Consider the following 19,672-nt stretch of genomic DNA (forward strand, 5'->3'; position numbering starts at 1 on the left):
AGTAATAGCATCACCACCTCCACCAACACCCTGATGACTGAAAAAAGCTTGAGATAACTCATGCAGCTTATTTTGTGTTTCTGGTACCAACTCCTAGGAGTGCACCATCAGATCAGGGTTCCCTAAAATCACTGGATGGAAATATCTCTCTGTGTGACTTCCTTATCCACTGCATACATGGCTAACTTCCTGCATTCATTTTGTTGTTAGGTCTGGTGATGGCCTTGTACATTTATCTTCGTGGTAAGTGGGGAGGTTTGGGGGCTGTTTTTATGTCTTTTTCATTGGATTATTAATTTATCTGTATTGCCCATTTACTCATTTTCCTGTCGGATTGTTGTATTTGGGGCTGTATCTACGGAAGACGTGTTTTAATGTTTTGTGCGGCTGGCACCCTCCCCGTGTTCTTTTTCAAGGATTAGCTGGCGATTTGTAGTTACTCTTCCCACTGTGTTCTTCCTAATGAAATACATAACCAAGCGATTTAGACCCAGGGAAAATGTATTTGGACTGAGATACTTTAATGCTATGGAATAACTTAGGGAGGTGTGGCCAAAACCTTCCCATCTAAGAACACAGCGTGTTTTTTCCTTTGTTCAAGTTTATTTTACTGTCTTTAAAAGAGTTTTACAGTTTATCACATATAATTTTGGGACAATTTTTAAAAAGTTTGTTCACGGAAAACGTGTGTGTGGTGTGTGTGTGTGGGTAGTTTGAGTGTATGTGTTGTTTTGTGTGGGGTGTGTGAGCATTGTGTATGTGTGTACATGTGATGTGAGTCTGTGTGTGGTATAGGGAGTGTGTATATGATGTGAGTGCATGTACATGTACATGTGTGTGGTGTGTGTAGGTGAGCATGTGTGTGTGCATAGGTATATTGAGTATGTGTCTGTGGTGTGTGTATGTGTACATGCGTATAAGTGTCATATGTGTGGGGGGTGCATTTATGATGTATGTGTGTTGTGCATATAGTGTGAGTGGGTGTGTGTGGTGTGAGTGTGTGAGTGTGTATGTGTCTGTGGTGTGTGTGTACTGTGCATGCATGTACTGTGGGCATTGCATGTATGCCTGGTGTGGAGTCTGTGTGTGTTGTGCATGGGTGTGGTATGTGTGCGTGAATGTGTGCTGTGCATTGTATGTAAATGTGAGGCGTCGTGTGCTGTGTTTGTACCATGCCTGTATGTATGCGTTCGCTTGCCAGAAGTCTGTGGTGTACAGCTCGATGAAGCGCCTCTGGTTTGCGCGTATCGTATGGGTGTGGATGCCCGCTCTCGCTGTGTTGTTCGTCATGTGAGGCCACCATGTGTGTGTGTGTATTGTGCATGCCTGTACTTTGCATGGTTCGTGCTAGCTGCTCGCTCGGGTGTGGGATGTTGGTGAGGTGTGAATGTCAAATTATCGCTATGCTGTCGATGTACTGTATGTGTGTGTGTAGTGATTCGTGATCGGCGCTGTCATGCATGTTGTCGGTAGTGTTGTTGGTGTGTGTAGAGATGTGTGGTGTGAATGTCAGTATGTTGCCATGTTGTGTACACTGTTGAGCACTAGCGTCTGAGTGTGTATGTATCCTCGTGCATGCCCTGTATGCAGTTGTGGTAGTAGTGTGGGTGTGGTATGTGTGGTGTGAATGTCCAGTATGTGTGTGTAGTATGTGAGCATGTGTGATGTATGTATATGGTGCATGTCTGCTCAGCACTGCGTGTGAGTCCTGTACTGCTACGCTCGTCGCTCCGGCTCGCTTCATGTGCTCAGCGCGCTCGACATCGCTGTCGCATCACTGTCGTAAGTATGTGAGCATGTGAGGGGTGTGTGTGTGTGCGGGCATGTGTGTGTGCATGGGATGTGTATAGGGGATGTGTGTGGACACTGGTGGGCAGCCTCTAAGATGGCTCCAGTGATCCCTGCCTCCTTGGCGAATGCTCCTCTTCTGAATGCAGATGGAACCTAGTGACTTGCTTCTAAAGAATAAAAGTAGAAAAAGTTGATGGATATCACTTCCAAGATAAGGTCACAAAAAGATGATGCCTTCTGTCTTGGGCGCTCCATCAGCCTCTCCGCCTCAATTGCTCTAATGGAAGCCAGCTGCCACGCTGTGAGGTGCCCTGGAGAGGGACAGGTCTATGACTCCAGCAGGCAGTGAGGACCCAAGGCTCCAATAACCGTGTGATTGAACTTGGCAGTGGGTCCCACAGCCCCAGGCAAGCCTTGAAGTGCCAGCCTGCCCAGAGCCTGTGAGGGCTCTCCCTTGAGCCAGGGTGCCTGGTTTTGCCATGGCCAAATTCTTGACCCTTAAAACTGTGAGTTAGCAAATGTTTTGTTGCCGTAATTTGGTAAGTTTGAAGGTAATCTGTTACAGAGTGATTGATACTGTAACAGGTTTTGGCTTATATCCATGGTAATTATTGATTCTGTCCCTTTCTGTTTGGAACTGGGCTTTTAATTCTGAGATAAGTACAGATTTACATGAAGTTGTGGGAAATAATACACAGTGACCTCGTGTGCCCTTTACCAAGTTCCCCTCCATGGTAACATCTAGCAGAAATATGTATACACTACACACAATGCAACAAGCATATAGTAAAAGGGAACAATCAGGATATTGATGACAATATATGCAAAATACAGGCTAGTTCCATCACTGCAGGGATCCTTCCTGTTGCCTCTTACAGCCACATCCATAATCACTGACAACTAGGAGCCTTCTCTCCCCATTTTTGTAATTGTGTTGATTCGATGTTATAGAAATTGAATCGTACAGTATGTAACCTTTGGGGACTGACGTTTCTCACTTACACAACCCTCTGGAGACTCTACCAGATGGTTGCATAGATCAGTAGTTTGTTCTTTTATTGCTGAGTAGTAAGTGTTCCATGGCATGGTTATGGATGGACCACAGTTATTTAATAATCCACCCACAAAGGCCACGTGGATTGTTTCCAGCCTTGAATGATGATGAATAAAGCATACCCATTAGTATGACTATTATCAAAAATGCAGAAAATAACAAGTGTTGGCAAGGATGTGGAGAAGTTGGAACTGTTGCACACTGTTAGCAGGAATGCAAAATGCTGCAGCTGCTATGAAAAACAGTATGGCAGTTCCTTAAAAAATAAATATAGAATTATTACCATATGATCCAGGGATTCCACTTCCGGGCATATATTCCAGAAACTGGGGAAGATGGGGACTCAAATAGATATTTGACAGCCATGTTTATGCCAGGACTACTCCCAACAGCTAAAAAGTGAAAGCGTCCCAAGCACCCCTCGTTGGATGAGCGGAAAAACAAAATAAGATACACAGACAATGAAATACGATTCAGCCTTTGAAAAGGATGGACATTCTGACACACGCTATCACATGGATGCACCTTGTGAACTTTATGTTAAGTGAAATAAACCAGCCTCGAAAAGACAAATACTGCATGATTCCACTTACATGAGGTCCGTAGAGTACAGAAGTCCCCTTTTATCTGCTGTTTTGCTTTCCACAGTTTCAGTTACAAGCAGTCAACCACAGTTCAAAAATACTAAATGAAAAATGCCAGAAACAGGCAACTCAGAAGTTACGTGTGCCATTCTGCCTAGCATGATGAAATCTTATGTTGTCCCAGCCCAGATGTGAATCATCCCTTTGTCCAGCATAGCCATGCTGTATATGCTACCCACCTGCTAGTCACTTTGTATCTGTCTCAGCTATCAGATCGAAGAAACAGTATATATAGGGTTTGGTATTATCTGTAGTTATAGACATCTACCAGGGTTCTTGGAATGTACGTCCTTCAGATAAGGACGGACTACTGTAATCAAATTTATAGACAGAAAACAGAATGGTGGTTGCCAGGGGTTGGGGGCAGGGAGGATTCAAGAGTTGCTGTTTAACAGGTATAGAGTTTCAGTTTTGCAAGATAAGAAGAATGCTAGAGATTAGTTGTACAACAATGGGAATACAGTTAGCACTACTACACACTGGAAAGTGGGTAAGATGGTACACTTTATGTGATATGTTTTTTATCACAATTAAAATGAAAAGAAAATTGGATTGACCTATTCCTCTCACTTTGTTCCCCTTTGTAAAATTGTTTTAGCAATTTTAGTCTTTGCCTTTCCATATATATTTTAGAATCATCTTGCCTATATCTACAAAACACATTGCTGATAGACATTGCATTAAACCTATATATCAATTTGAGTAAAATTGATATCTTGACTACATTCCACTTTTTAAAAATTGTTGCTCTCATCTTCATTAGTTCTTTCTCTCTGTGTGTGTGTGTGTGTGTGTGTGTGTGTTTGTTTGTTTGTTTTCGCTCTTCCATTTTTCAGTTCTTGAGCTGGGAGCTTAGGGTTACTTATTGGAGACTTCTCATCTCTTTTAACATATGCATTTAGTGTTATAAATTTCTCTCTTATAACTGCTTGAGTTTTACCCCAACAATTATGTTTTCATTTTTATTTGGTTCAAAGTATTTTTATTTCCCCTGAGACTTCTTTCACAGAAGTATGTTGTTTTGTTCCCTGGTGTTTGGAGATTTTTCTGTTATTGTGCTGTTATTCATAATCTAGTTTGATTCCACTGTGATCAAAGAACAAGTGTATGACTTTAATTCTTTTTAAAATTGTTGAGGTTTGTTTTATAGTGAAGGATACGTTCTATTTTGTAACCTGCCCATATTCAACCTGCCTATATTACAGCATTTGAAGTGAGTTTCTTGTAGACAACATATAATTGGGTCAGGCTTTTTAATCCATCCTATCACTTTCCGCATTTTAGGATATTTAGATTATTTACACATTAATATAATTATTAATCTTTAAGGCTTAACTTTGCCAATTTAATTCTTTATTTCTTTTTTCATCTCTTGTTTTCTCTCTCTGGGTTCATTTACATTTTTTGGCCTTCCTATGGATTACTTGAACATTTTCACAATTCCATTTTGATGTATCTGTAGTGTTTAAAACGTGCCTCTCTGTACAGCACTTTTAGTGGTTGATGCAGGCACTATACTATATTTACACAATATCACAGACTATTGGTGTTACCCTTTTACTACGTGGAGTGAAATAAAGAAAGCATGCCTATCTTTAAGACCCTTCATTTCCTGTTTATATTAGGTTGGTGCAACATAATTGCAATTTTTGCCATTACTTTCAATAATGTTCATAAATATGTCCTCTGCATATATTTAGGACCATATCAAATGATATCATAATTTTGCTTCAACCATCAAATGTAACTTATAAGACTCAAGAGGAAAAAGAAAGCCTACTATATTTATTCATATTTTTGTTTACTTTGCTCATCATTTTTTCTTCTTGAGGTTGTAAGGTTCCTTTTCATCATTTCCTTTCTGTTTAGAGAACTCTTTTTAGCTATTTTGTTAGGATAGGTCTGCTGCTGATAAATTCTCTCAGTTTTCCTTCATCTGAGAATGTCTTCATTTCTCCTTCTTTCTTGAAATATATTTTTATGGGTATAGAGTTTTGGGATGACAGTTCTTTGCTCTTAGTAGCTGAAAAATATTGTGTCATTTCCTCCTGGCTTCCATGGTTTCTGATGACAAATCCACTGTCATTCTAATTGTTTTTCCCTTCTAGGTTGGGTGTTCTTTTCCCCTGGCTGTTTTCAAAATTTTTTTCTTTGTTTTTTGCCGTTCAGAAGTTTAATTACGATGCATGTTGGCATAGATTTCTTTAGGCTTATCCTGTTTGAGCATCTTTCAGCTTCTTGAATCTGCAGGTAGGTTTATGTATCTTAACAATTTGGGTCATTTTCAGCCATTATTTCTTCATGCACTTTTTAGCCTCTCCCCCTTTCTCCTCTTCTGCAGGGACAAAATGACACAAACTTTAGACTTTTATTATAATTCCAGAAGTCCCTGAGGCTCTGTTCACTTTTTGTTATTGTTGTTGTTTTATTATTATTCTTCTACTTTCTCCATGTTGTTTGGATTGGGTTATTTCCATTGTTCCATCTTCCATTTCACAATTCTTTCCTGTGTCCATTTCATTCTGCTATTGAGCTCATTCACTGTACTTTTAAAATTTCAATTATATTTTTCAGTTCTAAAATGTCTATTTGAGGATGGGTGTGGTGGCTGATGCTCGTAAACCCAGCACTTTGGGAGGCTGAGGCAAGTGGATCACTTGAGGTCAGGAGTTTGAGACCAGCCTGGCCAACATGGTGAAACCCTGTCTCTACTAAAAATACAAAAATTAGCCGGGCATGGTGGTGGGTGCCTGTAATCCCAGCTACTCGGGAGGCTGAGGCAGGAGAATCGCTTGAACCTGGGAGGCAGAGGTTGCAGTGAGCCAAGATCACACCACTGCACTCCAGCCCAGGCAACAGAGGGAGACTCCATCTCAAATAAATAAATAAATAAATAAATAAATAATAAAATGTCTATTCATTTTTTTTTTCTTTATAACTGTGTTGCCCTGCTGAGGCTTTCTATTTCTTTGCTGAGGCTTTCTCTGTTTTCATTCATTTAAGTGTGTTCATAATTGTTTATTGAAACATTTTCATCACTGCTGTTTTAAAACCGTTGTCAAATAATTCCAACATCTTTGTCAATTTGTATGCCATGCAGTGGTTGTCTTTTCATCCATTGTGTGATCCCCTCCATTTTTAGTAGAATAAGTGATTTTCTACTGAATCCTGGACATTTTTGTATTATGTCATGAGATTCTGGGCCTTACTTAAGCTCTCTGTTTTAGCTGTAGGGTAGATTTGCTGGTGATACATTATTTTCTTTGTCCCAGGGACATCACTCTGGCAAGGGATGGGAAGGAAGGAGACACCATTCTTCCCTTCCAAGTGACACCCAGGTTTCGCACTCACTCACCCTTGATGCCCACAGTGAGGAGGGCTCCTTGTTACTGCTGGGCAGGGATGAGGATTCTAGCTCCCACACGGTCTCTGCTGGCACTGTGGTGGGTGGGGCTCCATCACTGCTAGGTGGGGGTGAAAGTCCCTGCTCTTCACTAGGGCTCCCAGTGTAAGGGAAGCCTCTTTACTGCTAGGTAAAGGTTGTCTTTGCTGATGTACCTGGGGTACAGCCAGATTCTTCTGTGATATTGCTGGAGTGCAGTGGTTATTTTTTAAAAGCATTCTGTCTTGATGGACTGCCCCTTTCCTTGTCCTTTGGCTAGAGCGAATGGGCTGTTAAGGTTTATTTGTGTGCATCCACTGACATTTCCAGGGTGCTTGCTTCCTCAGTTTCAAATCTAGGAACTATGAAGGCAAAAGAAAACCCAGGAAACTCACCACCAAGCTGTTTCTTGGGTGCTGAGGTCAGTCTGTTTTTCCCTCTGCACCTTGAGAGCCTTCCTAGGTTTGTTCTGTGCGTAATGTCCACAGTAGGGAGTTGAAATCAGTAGAAGGAATAGGGAAAACTATCCATCTTTCTGGAAGCATAAGTTCTTACTGACTTGCAAATCTTCATTTTATAATATGCCATTTTTAGCAATTCGTTCTCTCTCTTTTTTAGGGGTGGTAATAGTTTCCCTTTGATTTTGGGGGGATTTTCAAGATATATAATTTTCTCATCTGCAAACAGAGATGGTTTTATTTTTTCCTCTGCTTTTCTAGTACCTATTCCTCTGATTCCTTTATCTTGGCTAATTGCACTGTCTAATATTTTCAATACAATCCTAGATGGCAGAAGAGATTCAGGCATTCTTGTTTTCCTCCTGTCTTTAGCCAGAGGACATTTTTGTTTGCCATTGAGTGGTATGCTAACTTCTGGATACATCAATTGCTATTTTTATCAAGTGTTTTTAACATGAATATGCTTGATTATGTAAAATGCCTCTTCTATTTTTGAAGTGACCAGATGACATTTCTGCTTAGCTATATTCATTTGATGGATTATATTAATATGTTTTCTCGTATTGAACCCTCTTCCTGTTCCTGGTAAAACAACCACTTGGTCTTGATGCATTATTTTGTTACATGCTATTTGCTTCTGTTTAATTACATTTTAGCTAAGACCTTTGTGCATCTATGTTCATAAGCCAAGCTGGTTAGTACTTTTGTTTTATAGTAAAAGTTCTGTCATATTATAGAGGTTTTACTTGCTTCATAAAACGAATTTGGATGCTCTCCATTTTCCCCTATACTCTGGAATTATTTAAGTATCATTGCTATTAATTGATCTAATTAAAACTTGGTATATTTCCTCTGTGGTAATGGGGTTTGAAAGGAGTTAGTACTCTGTAACTACCTCCTCTGTTTCTTTAATGGTAACTGGCCTGCTTAGATTCTCGCTTTAATGGGGTCAGTTTTGGAGCTTCGCAGTTGTCTAGAAAATTATCCTATCTTGGTATTTTACTTTATTTACCTACAATTCTACAGAGTAATCTTATGATTTAAAAAAGTAAATTCTTCTGGATTTGATGCAATTTTTATATTGGTGCCCTCTTTCTCCCAAACCTTACCAGAATTTTTTTAAATGGCCTCACAGTTTGTCTACAAACAGATTTTGGATGGATTTGCTGGTTCTATTGCATTTGTACCAACTCGTTTGAACTCATTAGTACTTCTGTTACTTCTTTTTGCTGCTTTCTTTGTGTTTACTGTGTTGTTTCTTTTCTAGCTTTTTGTGCTGGATATTAGTTCATTCATTTTCCTTTTGCATTTTAATTATATTAATTTTATTTGTCTAAAATTATTCTTTTACAACTGCTTTGGCCATATTCTATAAATTCTATTTTATGAAATTCTGTCATTTCATTCTTTATTTTGTTTTTTATTCTTTATTTTGTTTTATTGTTCCAAGAGTCATTTAATAACATGTTTAGTGGGCAAATCTTTTTGTTTTGTTAATGCTATAATTAGCTTCTAGTTCTATTGTTTGTGGTAGGAGAAGGCTGATTGTATTATTCCTATGCTTTGGATTTAATGAGATTCTCTTTGTAGCATAAGATATGGTCAATTTGGGAGATATTTCATGTACTTTTAAAAAGAAGATGTATTCTCAATTATCAGAGTTCAGAGTTCAATATACTTCTGTAGGATCTGCCTCATTGGTCATGTCACTGAAGTCTTCTATCTTCTTACTAACAGTTTGTCTTGGATAGAGAGTGGTGTGGTGAATTCTCCTGTCCCGAGTGTATTTTTATCCATTTCTCATTGTATCTCCTGCACTTTTTACTCTTTGAAAGTGACTATATTATTGAGCACATGTATATTAATAACTGTGATGCCTTCATGGTGAATTGTAGCTTTAGTGTGATGAAAATGCCTCGTTTTAAATCTTTTTCAATGCCATGTGCTCTAACACCTACTTTGTTAGAGAGCATGGCTGTTACACCTGCTTTCTTTTTGTTTGCATTTTTCCCAGATATCTTAATTTGTACTTTGTTTTCTGAATTTCTTTATTTTAGGCAGGTCTCATGTATATAGCATAGAGTTGGATTTCACTTTGTTCGTCAATCTGAAAATAATATTTCTTCCATTTATTTTAAGCCCATTTTGTGTACTATTTATCACTGTAATCAATGTCTTTGCCTTCAGTCTGCCACAGTCATATAACGCATGCATATATATGGCATGTCACACACATACACAGATATTCACTCACTGCGTACCACACTCAACTTGCTTTTTTTCTCACATGTCTTTCAGTATCTAGAAGGGCATGAATTTTTCTTCTAATGGACATCTTTACTCTAGTAACTTTGTATTTTCATCATCCTCTCTTTTCTTAAAGAATGGCTCCCGGTTCCCTGCTGTCTTTCTAGTCTCCTTCTCCCAAAAGAACTAATTTGAAGTTACTACTTTTTTTTTTTTTTTTTTTTGAGATGGAGTCTCGCTCTGTCACCCAGACTGGAGTGCAGTCTCAACTCACTGGATTCATGCCATTCTCCTGCCTCAGCCTCCCGAGTAGCTGGGACTACAGGCACCTGCCACCACGCCTGGCTAATTTTTGCATTTTTAGTGGAGACAGGGTTTCACCACGTTAGTCAAGATGGCCTTAATCTCCTGACCTCGTGATCCGCCCTCTTTCTCAGTTAGTACTTATAATCAGTCAGATTACTCCACTTTTTACATATTCTCCTCTTCCTTTCACCCCCAGTTTTGATAATTTTTCAGGTATTACATTGTTAAAGCATATAGCCATTATATACTGCACTGCTTTCCTCAAAGTCACCATTCAGTACTAGTTCTCTGGGTGCTGTTACATCATGCTAAGTAGTTCTCTGGGTGCTGTTACACCATGTTAAGTAGTTCTCTGGGTCCTAGTACACCATGTTAACTAGTATCTCTGGGTGCAAGTACAACATGCTAACTAGCATCTCTGGGTGCTGGTACCCCACATTAACTAAGAAACAGCTTTATATAACAAAAATGAGGGCAAAGTGGTGGCAGAAGTATAGATAGTTAGTGTGGGGTACTAAACATTTCAGGAGGGCTTCATAGTAATAATATTCTCTGAGTTTTTATATGGATGTATGCCTGAAAGTCAGTCTGGCTGGTTGGCTCACATTGTCTTTCCTTGAGTATCTTAAATCTTTTTCTCCATTTCTTTTCTGGTATAAAGACTTGCTGTCAAAAAGTCTGATGCAGTCTGATTTTCTTTCCTCTGTAAGATTCTGGATCTTTTTACATGAATGCCCAAATAATTGGATTTCAATCTAAAGCCCAATAAATTACTAGAATATGCTTTTGTATTGACCATCCAGGTGGACTTTCCCAAATGGGGTATGTTCTTTCCCAATATTTAAGTCTTTTTTTTTTTTTTTTTTTCATTTAAGGAAGCTTTTTTTCGTAAGTACTGGGTTTAGTATTCATTCTGTCCTGTGTTTTGGCTTCTGTCTCAGTATCTCCAATTATACATATGTTGAATCTTCTAGTCTTCTATATTATTACTTTCAAATGTTTTTAATGTCTTTCTTAATTTTCCTTCTTTTAAAATACTTACATTTTTACATTTTATGTGTATCTGTTCATATTATATGTGATGGTTATGTATTTCTGTATTTCCTCTGATTTCATCTCTCTTGTTCTAAAATGATATTTCTTTTATTTCTAATCATTTACTAAATTCTGTGAGCTCTATTTGCCATCTACTTATCCAGTCATCTTATTTATGTGCTATTTTAATTCTGATATATGCTATTCTTTCACAAATTCTGTTATTTGTCAAAGAACCGTATATTGTTTTTGAAAGATTAAAGTCTTTGGTTTATTGTGACCATATCTTTCTGTTGTGCCTTAGCATCTGTAGGGATATTATTATGCTAATTGTTCCTTTTTTTAATAATAACTTTGCATTTAATCACAAGCTTTTATCGCTAGTTTAAGTGAGATGATTTTCCAGTATTATTAGAAAGAAAGAGTGGGTCCAAGTGCCTCTGTGGCTTCACAGCTCCAGGGTTTCCCCTTCTGAGGTTAACATCCAGTGTCTAAAATTACGGCCTCTTTCTTCTGAAGATCTGCTTTCCCTACTTCCTTCCTTCACTTTTATCTGGGCCATCTTTCTTCTTCTCCCCTAGAGTCCTGTCTTAATCAGTTGAGGCTGCTACAATAAGACAATGCAAACTGGGGAGTTTAAACAGTGGAAATTCACTGCTCACCATTCTGGAGGCTGAAAGTCCAAAACCAAGGCATCAACAGGCTTGGCCATCAGGTGAGGGCTCACTTTCTGGCCCACAGACAGCTGCCTTCCCGCTGTGTCCTCACATGAAGGAGGGAGAAAGGGTCTTGTCACCTTTCAGAGGGAAACTAATCCCACTATGGGGATCCATCATGGGGACTCTACCCTCAAGACCTCATCTAAATCTGATTACCTCCCAAAGGCCCCTCCTCCAAATACTGTCACCTTGGGAGTTAGTGCTTCAGCATATGAATCTTGGGGGAGACACTCACAGTCAGTTCCTAGCAATTCCCTTTCCTGCTCCATTTATGTTCCTCTCTGTCTTGGTCAGTTCTGGATGCTATAACAAAATACCATAGACTGGCGGCTTAAACAACAACCATTTATTTCTGACAGTTGTGGAAGCTGGGAAGTCTAAGATTAATGTGCCAGAAGATTCAGTGTCTGAAGAGGGCCCACTTCCTGGTTGATAGATGGCTGTCTTCTTGCTGTGTCTTCACATAGTGGGAAAAGGGCTAGAGAGCTCTCTGGGGTCTATTTTACAAGGGGGCCAAACCCTTTCACGAGGGCCGCACCCTTAGGACTTAATCACCTCCCAACCCTCCCACGACCTCATATATCACTTTGGGGTTATAGTTTCAACATGTGAATTTCAAGGGACACAAACCTTCAGACCAAGCACCCTCCCAGCAGTTTCCCTATAGTGGAGTCATCCTTAGCTCTGGGCTACAGAGGAAAGTCCACCTTCCTTCATTCACACCTGTGCCCCTGGAGCATGAAGTCCAAGGTGCAGGGGAACATGCCACCCAGAGCCATAGCTGCTCTCACAGCCACACTCAAGCTGACCTGGGACTCTCATTCACTGTCAAATAGCCGTCGATCACTGCTTCACCACCTGGAGACAATGATCAGATCTAGCTCGTGGGGATTAAACTGAATGATGACTTTGAAAATTGTGTAAAGAGTTGTAGGCTGCTCTAAGTCGCTTATCACTGGTGCCAGAGTACAGCTGTGACTTGGATTTTGACCCTTGGGTCCTCTGTAAATTGAGTTTTGTCTAAGATCTACTATCAGAGTATTGCCACACAGGGCAATGCACATCTAAATAAATGGATGGAGAAAGCCAGGCCGTGCAACCCACTAGACCCATCTGTCCATCCTCTTACACAGGCACTCAGCAAGCATCCACAGAGCACTCTGTATGCACCAGCCTGCAGTGTACCACAGCAGGCTCGATCAGGAAAAAGAGAAGCTTATAATACAATTGTAAATATTAACAAAATACAAAAGTATGCCCTTCACACTGAGTGTGAACTATGCACCGGGCTTGTGTGCTGTGCTTTTCTTCATTATCTGGGTGAGTACTGAACTCCAAGTCATACTACTCACTCCGGATGTGAAAAACAAGATGCAGAGAGGCTAAATCACCTTGCATGTGACTGAGCTGGGGCTTGAAGTTGGCCTGACAGAGCCCCAGACTCATTCACTCATTCCCTGAGCTACAGCTCTCTCTCTCGCTCTCTCTCTCTCTCTCTCTCTCTCTCTCTCTCCCCCCCTCCCTCCCTCTTGACAATAATTCATTTATTTGCATGAATTCCAACAGATATGGAATTAAGCATCTACTATGTGCCAGGTGCTAGGTTCTGTGAGCTGACATTTATCTCAAGAAAACACATAAAAAAAGGCAATTTAGCCAGTAAATACATGACATGTTGGAGTGTGATGAGCACATTAAAGAAACAATAGGCAGAAGCTGGGGCTGGGGTGTCTGCAGGGAGAGCACTGGGGCTAGGGGTGTCTGCAGGGAGAGCGCTAATCCATTGAGGCGGTAGATGTGAGGGGCATCAGAGCAGAGGGCCCAATAAGAGTTGCTTTGCATTACATCCTGATTGCATGTCCTACGGCCTTGAGCGAATTACATAAAATGTCATTCCTTCAAGGTACCGCATGGCAAAACTTTGAAATTGGCACCAGCAATTTTTTTTTATTTATACTTGCAAATATGAGTAAGTTAGTGTGTTAATCCAAATCTATAAATGTGGGAACGTGGTGGATTTAGTGCATGTATTCAGAATGCCGGGCATCATATCATCTGCATGTGTATTCGTCAGTGCTCCCCAGAGAGGCAGCACCAAAGGGATATACGGAGAAAGAGAAGTTAAGGAATTGGCTCACACGATTGTGGAGGCTGGCAAGTGTGAATCTGCAGAGCTGGCCAGCAGGCTGGAAATTCCAGCAGGAGCTGATGCTACAGTCTTAAGTTCAAAGACAGTCTGAAGGCAGAACTCTTTCCTTCTAAGGCACTTCAGTTTTTTTCTCTTGAAGAATTCAACTGATTGGATGAGGCCCACCCATATGACAGAGAGTAATGTGCTTCATTTAAAGACTACTGATTTAAATGCTAATCACATCTGAAAATTGCCTTTATAGCAGCATCTAGACTTGTGTTTGACCAACCAGCTGGGCACCCTAGCCCAGCCAAGTTGACACATAAAATTAATCATCACAGCATTAAAAAGCAAATGCCAAAATGACAACAGTGGCATTCTAAGACCAGGACGAATACGAAGCAAGGGCAACTCACCTGCTTAACGTTTCACAAAGTCATCTTTCTGCTCATTGCGATGCAAGGTCATTTTGGTGGTGACAAAGCTGACATTTGAAGATGTCAGTGATTTCATCTCTAAGTGACTGTCCCTACCCCAGCCAGAGAGAGTTGGGCTGGCCACCTCCCAGGCTCTGCAGCAAGCGTGGGGGGCCTATACTTAGAGGCAGAGGAGCGGGAGGAGGCGATCCTCATCTTAAATGTCACAGTGATTTATAGACTATATTTCCTCAGAAAAGTGCAAAGATTTATTTCCAGGAGACAGGCCGTTTGTAAACATGCAACTCACAGGTGCGGCTGCGTGGGTCATGAGCCCACAGAGGCCTCTGCCTTTTGCTAGGGAAAGGAAATCCAGTGGGTCCTGGAGGCAAGAGCAAGGGCTCGGACCCAGCAGAGTCTTCAGAATAATGGCTCTCATGTTCTTCATCTCCCCAAAGGAGCTAGGATTAAATCAACTTGCAGTACCCTACGCCACCTAGCTGGATGAAAAGTGATGAAATTATGAGCAGGTAAGGTGATGGGCATGTTAATTAGTTTGAGTTAACCTTTCTCCAATGTACGCACATATCAAAACATCCCATTGAGCCTCATAAATACATAAAATTATTTCTGAATTTAAAATACTGCTTTTAAGTTTTTTAAAAGTGAAAGGATGAAAAGAGTGAGTATTTTCACCAGGGAGATGAAAAATGATCAATTTGTAAGCTCATAATAATTTAGCTTAAAAATATATAAAGCAATCACCAACATTAAGCAAGAATAAGCTAATACATCTAAAATCAACCGTGCAAATGTTAATATTTCTTTCCCAGTCATTCATAGCTGGACTGGAAATTACCCCCCACGAAGCCAGGAGTCAGGAAGGGCTAGAGAGAAGGAAAAGATGAGTGGGAAAGGAGGAACAGTCCAACAGAAGCAGAAAGCCATGAAAAGTGTCTTTCTCAGCCCTGGATTTGGCACAAGGAGAAAATTCTCCCCAAATATTTGAGGCCCTTTCATGTCCTGAAAAAGCTTGCTTCCCCAGAGACCTTCCATAGATATCAAATCCATATGAGTTCATAACTAAAAATCACACAATTGTAGAAATAAACCAGCCAGCCAGACGGAGCAAAACTCAGCCAAAACAGGAAACAAGGAGAAAAGAACAAAGTCAGACTTCAGATATGTGGGCTGTGCACAGTATGTATAGCAAATATTTCAAAATATGATGGAATCAAAACTTGCCTGCAATAAAATGGATAGATTCAAATAAGAATGAAATGGAATTTCAATGAATGAAAAATCTAACCAGTGATCTCTTACTACTCCTACGGATTTGTCTGGAGAAGTTTTGGATTCTTGCATCATCATATCATCTACACCTCGTGAAGTAACGCGAGAAACTCAGGTGTCAGCCAGGGTCTTTCTGCCTCTCTGAATTTGGAAGACATTGTTCAAAACCCCCTATTCCTGGCTGCCTCTCTGCATTCATGCTCACGGGCATGGTGAGACATTCATGCCCCCAGCTATACCTGAAGGCTGGAGCTCCCACCAGTTTCTCCGCAGACCCACTCATGGCCAAGCAGGCTGGAAATTCAGCAGCCTCACAGATATCGGGCCTGATAGAAGGGGTGACTCTGGGGTGTGCGTCACCTTCTGCCACCTCTGGCTCCCCCTGCCCCCATGTCTCCTCCTCCCTCCAGAAAGATGGGTGAGTTCCTTTCTCATCATCTCACACAACAATCCATGAAGAATTGTGCTCACACCTGTACCCTTCAGATCCCCACATTCTGCCCCAAGCAGGCCGTCAAGAAACTTCTGAGTAACAACAACGTCACCTCTTCGTCACTTCCCCTGGAAAGAATTCAGGAGATTGTGAAGAAGGAAACTTCTCTACCTCATTTCAACAGATGCCCCAGCAAATCTAGGTGCTTTTCCTGCCGTGCCGTGGTAAAATAGTGCCTGCTATGACGAGAGGGTGTCTCATCATCTCTTTTCCTGTCTGTCTCCCTGCAGGCTGTAGGCTCTAGGGGCCAGCTCTTTGCTGTGCTGGCCGCCCCAATCCAGAGGATAACAGAGGCGGGTACAAGAAGCCTGAGGCCTCCTACAAGCAGCTGCAGGTTTTTGCCTCCTATGAACCCCAGCTCTGATGTCCCCACGTTCCCTCAGCTACCTGCTGCCATGGAGCTGTGGTTAATGGCAAAGCTCTCCCTTGGTGCCATAAGGCTCCTGGAGCAGTCGATAATGTATATGTAAAGCAGTTGCTTTTAAAATCTTTTATGTGCCTATCATATTAAAAGCAATCCTTTGGAAATTACCAAGACATGATGCGCACCTGCCTGCAATTTTTATAGCTCTGTTTTCCCCCCAAGTGAAGAATGCAAAATACTCAAAACTGAGCTTGTTTCTTTTCTTTCACAATGGGTCCTGCAGGTTCTTCACCCTCACAATCTCTCCAGCTGGGCCTGATGCCTCCACCTCCAGGATGTCTTCCTCAGTTTGGATCCTTACGGTCGCTTTCCTGGGCTCAGACCTCCTGGAAGGTTTTCTTTCTCTGATTTTGCCACTTACCCCAAACTTATTCAGTCTCTCCCTGTCCTTTCCACCAGAAGCATTTTTTCTAAATGTAAGCCCACTGTGTCATCCCTTGGCTTAAAACCCTGAAATATCCTTGGTACTCCCAAAGCTGGCCCCAGGCTACTGCTGTTGCTGCGCACCCTCTGTAAGCAAACAAGCCACACTCCTGGTGTCCTCCTCCTTCCAGTGCTGTGCCGTCTGGAGGCACCAGAGACTGGGAGGGAGAAGGATCTGCAGGATCCATTCCGAAAGAAATACATCTCAACCACCCACCAGGCTCCGGCTTACTCCCGCGGATGCTGGAAACATCTGATGCTGAACCAGCTGCCTCCTCCCGCACCTTCAGTGTGGCCATCCTAGGAGGCTCTGACACCCCACGGAGGATGGGTCACTGGGCTCCATCGTCGTCATCAAACGCACACACACTCCACCCATGCACACGCACGCTGACACAAGTTCACACTCACACTCGCACGCTCACCTCCCTTTCAGCTGAGGCCACACTCCACGCTTCCGAGAGAAAGCGGGCGAGGCAGCAGGAGCTCTGCGGGGTAACCGGCTTGTCAGCTTGCCTGTGCCCCAGGGCACCCGGAGAGTGGGCACGTGACTTCCCGGGCGTCTGGGAGGGCGTTTCCGGAAGAGCGTAGCGTTCGCATTGGTGGACTGAGCGCAGCAGGTGGCCCCGCCCCAAGGTGGGTGGGCCTCGTCCAATCTGTGGAAGCCTGAATAGGACAAAAAGGTGGAGGGCGTTTGGCTTCGCTCAGCCTGGCCCAGGGGAGACATGCATTTTCTCCGGCCGTTGGTACTCCAGGTTCTCAGGGCTTCAGGCTCTGACTGGAGTCCACACCATTGGACCCCGGCCCTCAGGTCTTGGAACTTGCACCGCCAGCATTCCTGGGTGTCCGGCTGGCAGACAACAGATCGTGGGACTTCTCAGCCTCCAGAATGGCATGAAATATCTCCTTACGAATCTCTTCCTATGCACGTTCATCCTATTGGCTCCGTTTCTCTGCAGAACCCTGACTAATACAAACCCCCTCATCTCACAGAGTGCACAGCAGTGCACTCACATCTTCCCCTCCCCTGCCTTCCCTACCCCAAGCTCCCTCCGACCAGAGGCCAATCCCGCTGCGGCGCCCAGGACCCACCCTCTGCACCAGCCTGCCTTCTTGTTTTCTAAAAGCTCGCCTTTTCTGTGGGCTTCCAAGGCTGCTCTTCAGCATCCTTACATCAGACCCTTCCAGCTCCTTCCCGTCTCTCAAAAGCATTTTCACGGGGACTGCAGACTCCTTCTCTCTCCTTGATAACCAAGTACTATATACCCCAGGTCCCTAACTCACAGCCCAGAGTTGTCCTAGGTCGGGTCCTGACCTCAGTGCCTTCAAATCCAACAGGCCGTCTACTCTCCTGTGACATGCAGCATCCCACGGCTTTTCCTAAAACACCCCCTCTGTCAGCTTTGCTGTCACCCACCCTCCAGGGCTCTCTCTCACAAGCCTGCCCTTTGCTAGCATCTTAGCCTCTCCACCTCCCGGTGGTCCTGTCTGCGATACCCCCTCTGTGTGTCCCAAGGCCCTCCAAAGGAACAGGTCTGTATCAGGTACAATTAGATTGAGTTGCAATGCAAGGGCTTGAATTGCAAAGAGGTTCATTTTTCTTTTTGTAGAAAAGTCTGGGACCAGCTGTCAGAGTCTGGTTTGACCACTGCATGGTCACCAGGACCAGGCTGTGTCCATCTTTTCTGTTCTGACCTTTTTCACACGGGCCGTTGTCCACGTCACCTCTGGTCACCAGCTGCAGCATTCGCATTCTTGCTCCAGGCAGCAGGAAGAAGCTGAGACCAGAAAGCAGAAGAGGCTAGTCCTGCCTGGTCAGCCGTCAGGGGGCTTTGCCCAGACAGCCCTTCCCCACCCATGACTCTGATGATTTCTCTATAGCTGCCACCCTCTGAAAGGGGAGCTGGCAGAGTAGTTCTTGGGTATGGCATGTGCCACCTCTGTGGCTGAAGAAGTAGGGGATTGAGAATTGGAGTACACATCTGACCTGTCTCCATACAGTGTCCCAAAGTGGACCACGGACTTCACACAGCGCTGTTCTCTGAGTTTTCTCACCTCTGTCCCAGTGGCTGCAGAAGCCAAAAGCCCCAGAGCCCAGCTCCCCTTCCCTCCTTTCTCCCCGATCCCATCTTCCATCCTTCCCTGCTTCCATGAGCCTGCCCCTCGTCCTCCTCAGGACTGGAACTGGCTGCCGGATTCCTCCCTGGCTCCATGGGGGCTGGCTCAGGAATCTGAGCTGCTGATGGCTCTGTGGGCCAGCTGGGAGGATTCATGCCCCATTGGGGCTGAGAGGAATGAGGTGAGGGCTGTGGGGTTTGCCCAGGATCTCCTGAAATATCAGGTCCAGGAACCGCAACAGGTTCCTGAGAGTCCAGGACTCTCATTCCTCCTTCTGGCCACTGCTGGGACTGACGCTGGCAGGATCCAGGGCTCTGGAAAGCTCCAGGGGAAAGTTAAGGCATAACCCAGCTTCTCCGAGAGGGAACTCGGGAGTATCTAGCTCAGTTCTACAGAGGCAACCCCAAGGCAGGACCTGCCCAGGGTCACTTGGAGAGCTGGGTGGGAGGAGGAAGAGACTTCCCCAGTTCAGAGTGACAAAGCCCCCCTGCCCCAGGGATGGCTGAGATCCAAGTCCTCAAAATCACACCGCCATCTGGAAGGTGTGAGAGCCAGGTTCGTCCTCAGCATCGACGCTGCAGTGCACACTGTTCGGTGCCAGGTGCTGGCTGACCCTGCCCTGGGGGAGGTGATGGACAGGCACAGAGGGGGAGCCCTGCAAACAAGGGTCCCTGTTACAGCAGAGAAGGAGAGCCACTGGAAGGGCTCCAAGCCCTGTGGCCGGGGTGCAGAGAAGGC

This window comes from Rhinopithecus bieti, unplaced genomic scaffold, assembly GCF_001698545.2.
Source record: "Rhinopithecus bieti isolate Rb0 unplaced genomic scaffold, ASM169854v2 scaffold_32081, whole genome shotgun sequence".
NCBI lineage: Eukaryota > Metazoa > Chordata > Mammalia > Primates > Cercopithecidae > Rhinopithecus > Rhinopithecus bieti.